General features: G+C 39.5%; 1 long non-coding RNA gene across 1 annotated transcript in view; it reads right to left on the bottom strand.

The window, feature by feature from the left end:
• LOC129037179 (uncharacterized) overlaps positions 1–15,730 on the bottom strand; it is a 72,040-nt gene extending 56,310 nt beyond the window's left edge. Inside the window, exon 1 of the long non-coding RNA XR_008502742.1 lies at positions 15,666–15,730. This is a non-coding gene — a long non-coding RNA (uncharacterized LOC129037179). The remainder of the gene's footprint in view (positions 1–15,665) is intronic.
• Between the last annotated feature and the right edge of the window lie 697 nt (positions 15,731–16,427).

Raw genomic sequence — 16,427 nt, 5'->3', positions numbered from 1 at the left:
CAAGATCACAAAGCTCCCAGTCATGGAGTCAGGATTAAACTTCAGGTATGACTTTCCAAAGACCTCTATTTCCCACTATGACCAAATTTCTTTAACCATGAAATCAGTGGCCAAAGTTTTGGTTGCTACTTTGAGCTGAAGAAATCCTGGAGTCATTAAATTATTATTTGTGCATTTCCTCTGCTATCTTTTTCTCTATGACATCTTACTCTGTAGAATGAGTCAAAAAGATCTCTGCATATGTGATTATCAAATCACCTACAAACTTGAGCTGGCAATCTTCGTGAGGCAAAAAGATAATATTTGTGCTTATGGAATTCAGAAGAATGTGAGTATACCCATGCCTCTGGCTCTGTGCCTTGGTATCTGAGGTGCTGTGATTGCTTACCAGCTCTGATGTCACTTGCGTACCACGGGTGGTGTGGTGTGTGATTTGCAAAGACAGCCAACAAGAGATATTCCCATTTTCATAGGCACATGCCCATCACAGTTCAAGACTATTTCTCTTCCACTCCCCTGGCACGTGGGTTGGCTGTGTGACTTGTTTTGCCCAATAGAATATGACAAAAGTGATTCACACCAGTTTGGTTCAGGACCCAGGCTTTAAGAGACCAGGCAGTTTCTCTTTTCATTCTTGTTTGAAGTCCTGAGCCACTATGTAAAGAAGTTCTGCTAGTCAACCAGACACATGACATGTGGGGAGAAATGTCACCCAACAGCCAGAACTAACCACCAAATAAGGAGAGTAAAGCCTTCTTGCCTCATTACCAAACCCCAAAAGAGTGCAGCCATGTAAGGATTCCAGCTGATACCATATGGAAAAGAAAAATGAATCAGCAGAGCCCAGCCCACTCACAGAATTCTAAGAAAGAATAGTTATTGTTTTAAGCCACCAAGTTGTGGAGGATCTTATTAGGTAGTAATAGGTAACTGATATAGGTGGTCTTACCATGGCTGTTGTTCCAGAACCAGCAACAAAGCAAAAATTTACCTATCTTCCAGTGACCAGCATACAGGATACACATCCTAGGCACTGCAGGCCAACTGAAAGTAGGTGGGAAGAAGAAGATCAACCTGATACCAGTTTTCTCTAGATCCTTAGTCATCATTGAATAAGACTGGCTCATCTAGCATGTTAAACAGAGTTGCTACAGGCCCTCTGGATCAATTAATCATCTTCCTTCAGTGAACATTTTCTTCAATCCGTTGAACTAAGAAAGAAAAAAACAAGAATATTATTTTAAAGTTATGAACCACAAATTTATGTGCTAAAGTAGGCTTGAAATTTCACTTCATAGAGCCCAACTACTAAGCTACCCTTGACATCCCTAAGACTCTCTTCAAACTGTCCCCAGACAGCAGTTCTACATCTCAGCAAGAAGTGCAAATAAATTCTGCTGTCTCTTAGGCATCTTCTCTTAAAAGGCAGAATCTCACTACCTCCATGAGAAGGAGGAAATGTTTCTCTCAAGTTCCCAGGATGCACCACAAGTGATATAATATTCTCAACCAGGTGTTCCATTCATGGGAGATATTTGCCCTTTGACCTACTTGGCACCAGACAGGTATAGAAGTGGACACTTCAGTTTCTCAGTGCTACTCCATTTGGAAAGTCCTTTCAAAATGTCTTTCCCCATTATACAGGCTTAAGAAAGCTTCATTTTGAACAACTTCGGAAGGTATATGATATTGAAACCAGTGAAAACCTTGTTCTAGTTTTGTTTTATAAGTGCATAAAGTTTTTTAAGATCCTCATTTTACAGAAAAGCAATCTCTACAAAAGAAATGAGACACAGATTGACCAATTTAATTTGGGAAAAGGCAGGATAAGGGAAGACTTTATTATAGGAGAATTACATCTGAATTTAGTAATCAGAAAGAAAGAACATCTGCCTGTGTCTTCATGATGGTGGATTGCTTTGGAAGTGGTACTAATAAAAGAGGAGGCCGTGAGTAGGAAGAGGACTTCTATCAAGAGTTAGAAAGCAATTACTTTCAAACATGGGATAAGAAGGTCAAAGGGCAAAGAAAAAGGAAGCTGCCAGAGTCTTTGAGACCTAATAAAAAGAGGAAATTAGAGTGGAAAAAGCCCACTCTGGGTCTGAGAACAAGTATTCCTGGGACTAGTTCTTAAGAATAGTTAAGAGTTACTTAAACAGAGATACTACCTACATTGTTTTGTTATTTTTTTATTAGCTAAAGTTTTGAGACTTATTGAAATTAGTTGTTTTAACATGGGCAAAGAGAGGGCAACATCACACACCAGGGCCTGTCGGGGGTGAGAGGCAAGGGGAGGGAGAGCATTAGGACAAATACCTAATGCATGTGGAGCTTAAAACCTAGATGACAGGTTGGTAGGTGCAGCAAACCACCATGGCACATGTATGCCTGCACATAACAAACCTGCACATTCTTCAGATGTATCCCAGAACTTAAAGTAAAATTTAAAAAAAGAAATACAAGGCATGTAAGCACAGTTATGATCTGAACCCTACTGCAGAATGATTTGTAAAGAACTAGGAAATAAAGTTTAGAAATTAGGAGGTACCTAAAAAAAAAAAAAAAAAAGAAAAAGAAATTAGTTGTTTTAATAAAGATCTCTCTTTATTTATTTGAAAAAAAAAAAAGGTGTGGGGGGGCTCAGAATTCTCTTTTCCATGCTGAGCAGCCACCTTATTATGTCACAGGGTTTGAGCCATTTGACCATGACTCTCCTTCACGAGTCTGTTGAAAGCATATCAGTATCTGGCTGCTAAAAAGGGAAATTTATCTCCTGGGTCATGGGAGAGAGTGATAGCCATGCATACCCTCTTTGCATTTGACTTTCAAGGCATCCCTTGGCTGCCACAGCCCTAACAAATTCCCTTGGTCAGAAAAGAGCAGCTTCTTCTCCTCCCCTGCTGCTCCTTGGTTCTTAACATCTATCTTGCCTCAATACCTCAATGCACTTTTGAGTCTCAGTTTCCATACACTCCAGGCAAACTTTGATTTAATTAATTGTGTTGTATCACAGACTGGATAGTTAATCATTTTCTGGAGAAGGCACATATTCCCTTTGAAACCTCATTTTCATTTTTAAAAAGCCAATATTCCAGTGAACGTATCACTTCCTTATTTAGAAAAATATTGTCTGCTCTTTGCAGGCCAGATTCTCCAACTTGCTCAAACTAGAATATCTAACATTTATGGAATACTTACTCTGTGCCAGCCACTAAGCAAAATGTCTCTCGGCAACCAGCGGAGGGAGATATGATTCTCTTCATCTGAGACCTAGCTGAGATGATCCCTGGCTGTGCCCTAGTGAGTGGTACAGCTAGACCTTGACCTTTTATTCCCTGACTCTAGGGACTATTGCCTCCTGGGAGTGCAGAAATAGAGGCTACAATTTACCAGACGAAGTCTCCTCAATCAGCTGTCAGAATGATTTCTACAAAAATATTCTCTCAAAAACCAGTTTGAATTTCTTATCAATGACTTGATTTTAAGTATCACTGTAGTCCAATCAATCAAAAATTTGGTTTTCAAATCTATACTGTTGATTTATAACAACTCTGAACCCAGTTGTTGAGTACAATATGATTAAATAAGCTATTTCTCAATTCATTTTCAGTAAGATATCTAAATTCATGCTGTTTTTTTCTCTTCATTATATATACTAAAATAAACCATGCCAATCAGTAGACTGTCTACCACCTACAAGGTTTAATAGAAAGAGGCAAAACAACTTAAATGACAGTCAAGAGAACTTCCCCAGTCTCCATTTCATTGAAAATGGTATTTTTTTCTAGATATCCTTTCTTTATCATTCTAGTTTGTTCTCCGCACTTCTCAACCCTGGTGTCTGCCCAGGAGACTGTCACATTTGGATAACATCAATATCACTTCTTGCCATTGCCTCTGGAGGAGCAGTGTCAAGTGATCAGAGGTGGGAAGAGAGTGAGGGTGCTGATTATTCCTCAGACTCACCATGCTGGGCCATGGGTTGCCACATTGCCCCAGAGAAGGCCATGGCACCAGTCACACAGCCCTTCATACAGCTCCCACTCTGGGTTCTAACCTCTCCTTCTATTTGTCCCTTCAGGCCTCCCAGTGTTAAGAGTCCATATCAACACAGGGTTACATGCCATCCCTTGTTGCTTTTCTTAAACCATGTCCATACCCTTGTAAATAGTCTTTTTATCAAACTCGGTTCAAATTACCCAATCTTAATGTGCCATCTGTTTCCTGTTGAAATCTTGACTGATACGATATTGAAAATGTTGGCAAGAATCTACAAGCCTCACCAAAAATGATTATTATATAAAATCCCTATTTAAGATACAATCTCAAAAATTACAAGAGACAGCTCTTTTCTGAAGGCCTGGCTTTCATTTATGGTGGGTTAATTACTCATTGTCTCTGAATCAGGTGGAAAAAGATCTATTTCTCTCTCTGTGAGTAAAAATATTACCAATATAATGTAGCAAAACAGAAAGGGATCTCTATACCTTGATAATTATTGAAGTTAAGATGCCCTGACCTGCAATCTGTTTAAGAGTTGAGAACATTTGGAAGTACCAAGGATCCTCCTTGCTCTTTCTGACCCTTTTGCCTTCCTGACTCAGAATAACATAGAAGAACATTGCTCTCCAGAAATCTGAGATTCAGTCTTTGTTCTGCCACCGAGTAACTCTGACTTTGGCTATTTTATCTAATCTTCCTAAGGCTTATTTCTATTATAGGCTGAATGTTTGTATCCTCCCAAAATTCATATGTTGAAGCTCTAACCTCCAACATGGTGGTATTTGGAGATGAAATCATTGAGAGGAAATTAGGATTTAATGAGATCATGATGGTAGGGCCCCATGATGTGATCAGTACCCTTATAAAAAGAAAGACTGGAGAGCTTTCTCCCCCTCCTACATATAAAGATACAGTGAGAAGGTAGCTGTCTGCAAGCCAGGAAAAGAGTCTTCACCAGAAACAACCCTCTATCAGACCTTGAAATTTCCAGCCTCCAGAACTGTGAGAAGATAAATTTCTGTTGTTTAAACCACATAATCTGTTTTTTTTTGTTAAGGCAGCCTGAGATGACTGAGACAGTTTCTGTCCCTTTAAATTAGAGATGATCATACTAGACTACCCATGTTGGAATTCTCCTCTCACATTTACTAGTCGCAGAGCCTTGGTTAGTTTGGTTAATTGAAACTCAGTTTCCTTATCTATAATAATTAGAATAATAATAGTAATACTTTTAGGTTTGTTGGGAGGATTCAATTAAAAAAACTTAAGAAAAGTACTTATCAAAGTGTCTGGCACTTACTAAATCTCCATATTAATCATCATTGTCACTGCTATGGAAACATAGAATGAATAACTCTGCCAGGAATAGGGCAGAATCAGCAAAGGCTTCTTGGAAGAAGTGAAGAAGAAAGGAAGCAGGAGAATATCCTATAGTCAGCCTTTATTGCACTCCCCAAATATCTAAACTGATGTTAGCTATGTAACAGTAAGTGCTAATTCCCTGGTCTTTGATTGATGTATTAATATTTGAAAAAATAATCGAATTATAAATGCCTGAATTGAGTAGAGTAGAAGTTACATTATGAGCAATTGAAGAGTAACTGTGGAAGGTGAGCTGACTAGTAAGGAAGGAATTGAGTAGGCACTTCATGAGTTCACTGATTGCCGCTTTGACATGGGATAGGAAGCAGAGATAATGTGGGGAGCCACAGAGAGGATGAACTTAATCTTAAACCTCTGTATGACAGGGTGAATACCCTTACTGAATTCTGTGAGTGTGAATTCCAAAATTCACCAGATTATACATTTTTTCAAGTCAAAAATCACACTTGATTTTACATTTGGCTCCCACTCACTAGCAGCATCTCAGAGCAATAAGCACATAGTAGATTTCAACACATACACTGAATAGACAATTGTTGAATAGGCTGTGCCTCACACTGCCAGTCCATTGAAGAAGACTTCCTGGAAAAGAAGAATCTGAGGAACCACTTGAATGACAAGAACAAGACAGTGAATGAGTTCAGGCAAAGGGGTTTGTTACCAGGCAGAAAAAAGGTAGGAAAGAGTCAGGTTTTTAACTAACTTCTCATAGATTTTGGAACCCTTGTTTTCAAATGTTGTTTTTAAAAAATTTTTGTAAAAAATTTTTTTTACAAATGAGAATGAGGAGAAAGAGAGAAAAAAGGAGGGGAGGAGGAGAACAAGAAGAAAGGAAGGAGGGAGGAAGGAAGAGAAAAGGAAGAATAGTGACCTAAAACCTCTAGAGAAGCCCAGAGACAGACTGAAGTGAATACTCCAGAAAGGTCAGGAGACTTCACTTCTCCTTCTGTAAGAAATGTGGATGTTGAAACCAGTTGTAGGATGAGGTGGCTCCACAATCCAAGTCTGATTAATATGAATAAGGAAGAGGAAAAACTGCTCAATTATAGACCCTCACATCCCATGTTTCTCTAGATTTGACAAAGTTCATTCAATTAATAACCATGGAGTTTTAGAGGAGCTCACCACTTTGCTAGGCCCAATTGCTGCAGCATAATGGGAGACTGCAGAAGGAACGACAATAGATATCTAGTCCCAATGACTTTCCATGTTGAAGGACAGGAAACACAGAAAGGGGACTATATGAAAAAAGAATATTACATGTAGGAGAGATTGACTCAAACACCAAAAATTTTAAATCATTTTTAATTAAAAGACTGTTGAGAGAAGAAGTAGATGAGTAAAAGAAGATTTCTTATAGAATGTGAGTCTGAGAAATGCCCTGAAAGAAATGGAGAGTCTGGCTTGGCTGGAGTAGGTAAGATCATTCCAAATTAGGGTTGGGGAATGACCTCAGGGAATGTTGGATAAAAATAGGCAAGATCTATTTATCACTTAGAAATTGTGTTCCATGCTTATACATTGTTAGTGGGAGTGTAAATTAGTTCAACAATATGGAAGACAGTGTGGAGATTCCTCAAAGACCTAAAGACAGAAATATCATTTGACCCAGCAATCCCACTACTGGGTATAGACCTAAAGGGATATAAATTGTTCTATTATAAAGATACACGCATATAATTGTTATATTACAAAGTTCATTGCAGCACTATTCACAATAGCAAGGACATGGAATCAACCTAAATGCCCACCAGTGATAGGCTGGATAAAGAATATATGGTACATCATGGAATATTATGCAGCCATAAAAAAGAATGAGATCATGTCCTTCACAGGGACATGGATGGAGCTGTAGGCCCGTATCCTTAGGAAACTAACACAGAAACAGAAAACCAAATACCACATGCTGTCATTTGTAAATGGGAGCTAAATGATGAGAACACATGGCCACATAGAAGGGAACAGCACACACTGGGACCTAGCAGAAGGTGGAGGGTGGGAGGAGGGAGAGGATCAGGAGAAATAACTAATAGGTACTAGGCTTGATACCTGGGTGGTGAAATAATCTGCACAACAAGCCCCCATGACACAAGTTTACCTAGGTAACAAACCAGCATATCCTGCACATGTCCCCTGAACTTAAAAGATTTTTTAAAAAGAGAAATTGTGTTCCAAACCCCCCAAAATACTATGTTGAGTATATTCAGGGTTAATTTTTCTCCAGTATAAAAGAAGTCCAAAGGGAGCTGAGCCGGGTCTGTTGTGGTACTCCTCGATGTCATTGGAGATCCAGGTTCTTTCAAGTTTTCTATTTCACCATCCTTTGGGCATGACCCTCATGTTCTCAAGATAGCTACTGAAGCTCCACCCATCCTACACATGTTTCAGACAAAAGGAAGAAAGAATAGGTAGGGCAAATAGGCACATACTTCCCCTCTGAAGAGACTCCCCAACAACTTCCATTTATAGCTCATTGACTGGAATTCTCTCATACGGTTACCCAAAACCGGCGAGGGAGGCTTAAGAATTTAGCTATTTAGCTTGGCATGTTTCTACAGCCAATAGAATCAAATACTTTAAACTAAGGGATAATTCTAGAGTTCAGCAAGAAATAACAGGAGAAAGTTTTCACGTCAAAATGAAGGGTACATGAAAGAAACTAACCCTGTAATTTGTGGCCTATGTCAAAGACTGAAGAGGCAGTTCAAGCCAAAGTGAAAGTTGTTGCTCTTGCAAAGCACGCTGGTTTTCAAAAGATGGGTTAAAAGGTTATCATGGAGCTCTTGAAAAACCACATGCAGAGGAATTAAGAGCAGAATTTGTTCCATTTGCAATGTCAATCAGTGTGGAAATGTGCTCAGGACCAGCCAAGCACACAATAGCACGTGGCACTAAATATGACACTGAGATAACTCTTTTAGGACCATGAACATACAAATGTATCTCTTAAAACCTTCAAGCTCCCCTTGCTGACATTTGGTACATTTTCAAACTTTGTCTTTATGTGATTTTGATTTCCAGTAGTTGAATTTGAAATATAAATCAAGAAGTTTCCACAATAATTTTTACCATTTTGGAAAAAGTAGGAATTTTTTTTAATTTTAAGAATATAAATGCACAGGCATACCTGGGAGATATTGTGGGTTCAGTGCCAGACCACCACAATAAAATGCATATCACAGTAAACTGGGTCACAGGCATTTGTTTGTTTATCTGTGCATATAAAAGTTATCTTTACACTGTACTATAGTCTATTGAATGTACAATAGCATTGCGTCTTTAAAAAGTATATACCTTAATTAAAAAATACTTTATTGCTAAAAATGTTAACCATCATCAGAGCCTTCAGCAAGTTATAATCTTTTTGCTGCTGGAGGGTCTTGCTTCGATTTTGATGGTTGCTGACTGATCAGTACGCTGGTTGCTGAAGTCTAGGGTGACTGTGGCAATTTCTTAAAATCAGACAACAATGAAGTTTGCCACATTGATTGACCTGTCCATGCAAAATGTCTCTGTAGCATGTGATGCTGTGTGACAGCATTTTACTCACAGTAGAACTTCTTTCAAAATTGGAGTTAATCCTCTCAAACCCTGCTGCTGCTTTACAACTAAATTTATGCAATATTCTAAATCCTTTGTTGTCATCTCAATAATGTTCACAACATCTTCACCAGAAGTAGATTCCATCTCAAGAAACCCCTTTCTTTGCTTCATCCATTAGAAGCAACTTCTCACTGGTTCAAGTTTTATCATGAGATTATGGGAATGCAGTCACATCTTCAGGCTCCACTTCCAATTCTAGGTCTCTTGCTATTTCCACCATATATTCAGTTGCTCCCTCCACTGAAATATTGAACCTCTCAAAGTGATCTGTGAGAGTTGGAATCAATTTATTTCAAACTCCTGGTAATGTTGATATTTTGACTTCCTCTCATGAATCATGAATGTCATTAATGGCATTTAGACTGGTGAACCCTATTCAGAAGGTTTGTAATGTGCTCTGCCCAGATTGATAAGAGGAATCACAGGTATGGCAGGCATAGCCTTGTGAAATGTATTTCCTAAATAATAAGACTTGAAAGTCAAAATGACTTCTTGAACCATGGGCTATGGAGTGGATGTTGTGTTAGCAGGCATGAAAAAAAAAATTATCTCTTTGTACATCTCCATCAGAGCTCTTGGGGGACTAGACGAATAGTCAATAAGCAGCAATATTTTGAAAAAAAATCTTTTTTTCTAAGCAGTAGGCCTCAACAATAGGCTTAAAATATTCAGGAAACCACTCTGTAAATAGCTATGCTATCATCTGGGCTTTGTTGTTCCATTTCTAGAGCACAGACAGAGTATAGTTCACATGATTCTTAAGGACCTTTGGTTTTTCTGAGTTGTAAATGAGCATTGGCTTCACCTTAAAGTCACTAACTGCATTAGCCCCCAGGAATGTCTGCTGGTCTTTTGAAGCTTTGAGGCCAGTATTGACTTCTGTCTATGAAAGTCCTAGATGGCAACTTCTTCCAACAGGAGACTGTTTCATCTACATTGAAAATCTGTTGTTTAATGTAAACACCTTCATCAATTAACTAGCCAGATCTTCTGAATAACTTGCTGCAGCTTCTCCAACAGCACTTGCTGTTTCACCTTGCAATTAGATTATAAAGATGGCTTCTTTCCTTGAACCTCATGAACCAACTTCTGCTAGAATCAATTCTTTCTTCTTCAGCTTCCTCATCTCTCTCAGCCTTTAGAGAATTAGTGAATAAGGGCCTTGCTCTGAATTAGGCTTTGGCTTAAGGGAATGTTGAGGCTGACTTGATTTTCTATCCAGACCACTAACATTTTCCCCATATCAACAATAAAGCTGTTTTGCTTTCTTTCTTTTTTGTGTTCACTGGAGTAGCACTTTTAATTTCCTTCAATAAATTTTTCTTTGCATTCACAACTTGGCTGTTTGGTACAAGAAGCCTAGCTTTCTGTCCATTTCAGCTTTTAAAATGCCTTCCTTACTACACTTCATCATTTCTAGCTTTTGATTTAAAATGAGAGTGCTGCCACTCTTCTTTTCACTTGGACACTGAGCGGCCATTGTAGGGTCATTAATTGGTCTATTTCAATATTGTTGTGACTTGGGAAATAGGGATGTCCAAGGAGAAGAAGAGAAATATGGGAATGACTGGTCAGTGGACCAGTCACAACATGCATATTTATCAATTAAGTTCACCAACTTACATGGGTGCAGTTCGTGGCATCCCAAAATAATTATGCTATTAACATCAAAGATCACTGATCACAATCACCATAATATATATAATAATGAAAAAGTATAAAATATTGTGAGAATTACCAAAACGTGACACAGAGACATGAAGTGAGCACGTGCTGTTGGAAATATGGTGCTGATAGACTTGCTTGACACAGGGTTGCCACAAACCTTCAATTTGTAAAAAATATACTACCTGAAAAGTGCAATAAAGTGAATGCAATTAAGTGAAGTGTACTTATAATTTCTTATAAACATTGTCAAAAATATTGATTTAAGACCTAAGCATGTTGTTTGAAGTTATAAAGTCCAAGAGGCATTCTACCAGGAAAAGGCTATCCAAGGCCACGTTTTGAAGAGCAATCCTGCACTGCACAATGTACATACTGAGAGCCCAGCAAGATGGAAGGTAGAAGAATGGCTATCAGCGGCTGGGAAGGGTAGTGGGAGGTGTCAGGGAGGAGAGGATGGTTAATGGGTACATAAAAATAGAATGAATAAATAAGGCCTAGTATTTGACAGCACAACGGGGTAACTATAGTCAATAATAATTTAACTGTACATTTAAAAAAATGAAAAGAGTATAATTGGATTGTTTATAACACAAAGGATGAACGCTTGAGGGAATGGACACCCCATTTCCATGTGATTATTATGCATTGCATACCTGTATCAAAACATCTCATGTACCCCATAAATACATACAACTACTATATACACACAAAAATAAAAAATAAAAAATTATTTTTAACAAAAAGATATAATTGCATATGGTAGCAAGGCCCTTGCATAGTTCAAAGCCAGTGAGGCCACCGCTTGCACCATAGTCTATGTTAATTGCACCCCTGGAGTACAACTCCATAGACTATCCATGCAGTTGCCCTGGTAACAAGTGTATAAGGAAGAGGATGCACTTCTATAATTACAATGTAGCAATTACAAAAATAATTTTAATACTTTATCCTCATAAATATTTTACAATTTTTAAAATTTTACATGTAAACAAGTCTGGCTCAATTTTTTTAACAGCAGAGGAAACATTTTCAGGACTGCTTAGTGCCTCATGCAGGGTCACAGATACCATTGGTCAACTGAGTACACCTACATGTGTTAAGCCTGCACCTAAATAAGCAGGGTTGAGTCTCTCTTGAAGTTATTCAGATCATGCCATTGTTAACTTATATTTACCATTATCAGTGGCAAATGTTGAAAGAATACACATCTCTTTTTCTTCCTTTGCTTATGCAAATAATAGAGGAGCCTCAGACACTACAAAATGTTAATTTGTTTAATTATATGGTTTAAGAATTTAAAAAAAAAATCTTTGGCCCCCTCATATCCAAAACTCACCCCCCTCTAAACAAAACAAAACAAAATTCTTAGTTTAAGTTTTTGCTAAAGGCACTAGACTTGGAGTCAAGAGGCGTGGGGTGTATTTCTAACTCTGTAACTAAGCAGTGTTCTAATCTCTAGGGACCTCAATTTCTCCCTATGTAAAAAATGAAGGAGTTAGAACTTCTACACTTTTTTGGCTGTACAGTCCAGGATTCAGTGCTGGCCTGCTTAAAAACCCATTTAGTCTACTGAAAGGAGTTCGCTATTCCAAAAGTAAAGCTCCCTGACAGTAAAGAATAATGCCAGACAACAATGCCAGCCCATGTGACAAGACGGCACTATAAATAGACAGCCCAGAATATCTGTTCATAGGACTAGCGGCTGGTAGCTCATCAGCTGCCTGGAGCTGCTATAGATTCACAAGAAACTTCTTTGTTTGGCTCTCCTCCCCTAGTTCTAAAACTCCAGTAGCTAATTTGAGATTTAGCACTAATATATCAATGTTGTATGTGGCTTAATACACTGAGAAGCTTGTGGAAATAGGTTTATTGCTTGTACATGCTTGGTTCATGCCTTCCAGAAGAAGATTTGAGAGACAGTCCTGCTCTGTCTCCTCAGCTAACCCTCCTCATAATAACCTGGGATTGTCTTTTAAAATAGGACAGTAAACTGTAGCCATGCCAAACCACAGAGAGGAGCTCTGAAAAAAGACATGTTAAGGGAAGGAAAGATCACTAAATAATGCGAAGATACATTTTCAAATTTTACTTTTCCTAAAATTCAAGGCACCTGTTAGTCTAAGAGAAAGATTAGATTTAGGGAGAAGGATGCTTGTACCCTCACCACTATGGGCAACAGACCTACACACATTCACTTGTTTCTCTCAAATTCCCCCTATACCCCTCCAGTTTCCAATTCTTTCTTAAAGCCACCTATTCATTTTCTCTATTTGCATTGCATTTACCTTTTCCCACCTTAAATTTCTACACTTATTCCCGTGTTTTTTTTCTTTAAAAACTTCTTAAAATCTCATCTTCAAGAAATGCCTCCAATTTTTCAAACTGCAGCCAGAATTTTTTAAAAAGTAGTATAAATAAACCTTGAAATGGTTTTACTAAATGCTTTCTGATTTTTTTTAATTTAACATTGATAATTCACAGAAAACAATCATTTGAACATGTAAGCAAACAGCATTTGATTACAAATGTATTTACACAATAATCACGGGTAAACCTGTCTTTAAAAAATAAAGTCATTGAGCATTGTAATTCTTTCCATCTCAATGCTAGCCCATAATACCTGCTCTATGGGGTGTGGCTAGGTTTTTTTCCCGCCCCTGGATGAAATGTTAAGGAGCCCAAAAGATTTTCTCTGTTTGTTTGTTGAGCAATTAAAAATTCTATAGTCATTTCTACTTGCAAGAACTGTCTCATTTCACTAATTCAAACAGGTTCTTGTAATAGTTAAAACTCCACAAGTCATTTTAAGTTGATTATTTATCCCTCCTCCAGATTGGGCCTCCTTTGGAAACTTACAGTGGAAAACAAAGAAAGCAGACATCTTGCTTCTCTGTCAGCTTCTCTCAACCTTATACCCAAATCCCCAGGATTGCAAGGGGAGAGAAACAAAAGAAAAGAAAGCAGGAAAAGACCTGCTTGATTTGCTCAGTGTTGATGCTCTTGGTGGTGTGACCAAAGCTGACTTTTTTCTTGAGCATATGATTGTGAATTCTTCAGAGGTCCCTGATGTATCTTCTTTAGCTGACCAATTGCTACTCCTCATCAGCTCCTGCCTCTGCAACAAACCCCACATTCTCATACTTCCAGGGCCCCCTTGCCTTTGCAGAATTCATTTCAGAGGCTCCAGCTTTCACATCAGGCCCATGGGAAAGTACCCCCTTCTTGCCAAATGGTGAAAGTGCAGCCTTAGCTCTTTCCCCACCTTCATACATGGCTTCAGCCAATATTTCATTTCAAGATTATCTTCCATAGTATACAGAAAGTAAACTAGTGTGTCCCTCCAAATCGAGGAACACATCAAGATTCTTGATTGAGTACCTTGCAGCACTTTACGCTAGGTTGAAGTGAGAGTGAAGCACCCAGCACTTTTCTGGTGTTGGGAGTGAGGGCAGACTCCCAGCACACAGAAAGTCTTCTCTTTAAATATCAATCCTTCTTATGCTCAAAGTGCATATTGAGATAAAGGTCATAAAATCAGCCCTTCTCTACCGCACTTGAACATCCTGCACAGGTGATCTCATAGCATGTGCTGGATGGGAAAGTACTTACCCTCTGCTGCCTTCTCAGACAAATTGGGTACAGTCACATAGAAAAAAAAAATCCTTTTAAATATCCTTTACTTACATCTATAAATATTATTCTACACATCAAAACATTTCTATAAACATATTACCTTTCCATAGTATAAAAAACTAAAATTCAGGTTTTATAAATTTCAAGATGGCTGACTAGAGAGGTCACGTGTCAGTTCTCCTCAGAAAGACGAATCGAACGTAGAGGTGAATAATCAAAACTCACATAGAATATCAAGGAGAGAGTGCTGGAACTATTGGAGAACTGACAGGAAGAAGCTAGGGTACCGAAAAAAAAGGGAAGCAAAAGGCTGCTGGGATCAAACCCTCCCGAGAGACTTGGTATTTCATCAAAAAGGTAAGTGTTCTTGGCTCCCTTCACCCTTGCAGCGGACTGCTGGTTTCCAAACTTCAGAGGTCTCCTCTGCTTTCATGAGCCCAAGCACTAGTATGGGTGGTGATTTGGTAACTTTTCGAGGACATTACACCAGACTAACAACTTGCACACAGTCACTCACCCTGTTCCTGGACCCAAGCTGTGGTAGCAGGTGCCATATTTGCTGCACACCCATTGTGAGACTGTTTTCTGCCCAGGTAACCTCAGCCCTTGTGTCTCCACATTGCCAGATCTCCCACAGACATTCCCCAGCACCAGCTGGGATTGTGGCAGCCACACAGGCCTGGCTGGACCTAGAGGAGCTGCAGAATGCCCATGGCCCAGGTCTCAGGGAGTGCTGCTCCTAAGGGAAGAGAGAGTACAGCCCACCAAGGAAGTACCCCTTCCCTGGGACAAAGGAAACCAGAGCATGTTCTTTCCTGTGCTTGAGAGCTTCCACTTGTGGGGTAAAGGTGACTGTGTCTCTTCCAGCAGAGACAAAGATGCCATGCTCAGCTCTCTGGGAGAGGAATGTGTTCCACCCCAGTGGCCATATGGCCCCAGTGCTTGAGCATGGCTGTGGAGAGGGAGACCTCTTTTTTCTACCCTCCCCACAACTACTGCAGAAACAGCCATGGCTGCAAGCATAGGAGACTGACATAGGCATGCTGGTGGATGGTCATTCTAGGACTGTTAGGGGTGGATGTACCCCATTGGCAGTGTGCTCACCAGGCCCAGGCTTGCACAAAAGGCAGGGCCCTTCCCACTCTCTACATAGAGCAGCAGCATTCCTGAAGCAGAGAAGAGGAGAGCCTCAAAGTTTTACGTTTTGGGCTGAGAAAAGAAGTTCCACACCATAACCACTTTGGTAGAGAGTCACAGAGCAGGTACCTTTCATGGCTCTCAGATTCACTGCAGCTTGGAGATAGTGAGGTCTGTCTGATCCGAATGTCTGGAGTGCCAGGACAGAAACATGACAGGAAGGTGAATTGCATTCCTACCTGGCCAGGCCGTGGAGCTGAGGTAGTGCTCCGCACAGCAGAAACCTCAGCACATTTCACCAGGAGCTCCCTCAACCACCCAGTCAGGTCTGGTGCTTGTGTTTACCATTGGGATATCTGAGGTCAAAGTTGAGCTTGACAGTCCAGCTCCACCCAGCTTTGTGGGTGGTCCACAGAACAGCCCATTGGCTGAAGCAAAAGAGAGCTTCTCTCAGTAAACAAACATCAAGTATATGCCCATCTGCTTCTGCAGATAGTCAGCTGTTACCTGTAAATGCCACCTACTGGCCTGGAGATTGAACTGCACAGTGTAATACAAAACCTGCTGACACAAGCGCACAACAGTGAGGTATGAGCTAAGATTCCTGAGACTTCCTCTATCCTGATACCCAAGGAGGCAGTGAGCCTGCTCACAAACCCACCCAGTATCTAGCTACAACCAGCATTTGAGAAAGCCACCACACAAACGCTATCTATAACCATGGAACACACATACCTTGCCACTGAAAGCATCCAGAACCAAAGTAAAATAACCATACACAGCATACAGGATAGTCACATCCTCAAGGAGAAAAAAAAATCCTTTCCAAATGAAAGTAAATTCAAAAAAAGAAAGAGAGAAGAAGAGATAGTTTATCTAGATGAGAAGGAACCAGAGGAAAAATTCTGGTAATATGAAAAAACAGAGTGTTAAAACACCCCAGTGAATCACATTAACTCTCTAGCAATGGATTCTAATCCAAAGGAAATCTTTGAAATATC

This window comes from Pongo pygmaeus, chromosome 4 (assembly GCF_028885625.2).
Source record: "Pongo pygmaeus isolate AG05252 chromosome 4, NHGRI_mPonPyg2-v2.0_pri, whole genome shotgun sequence".
Lineage (NCBI taxonomy): Eukaryota > Metazoa > Chordata > Mammalia > Primates > Hominidae > Pongo > Pongo pygmaeus.
This window is presented reverse-complemented; position numbering and strand designations above follow the sequence as displayed.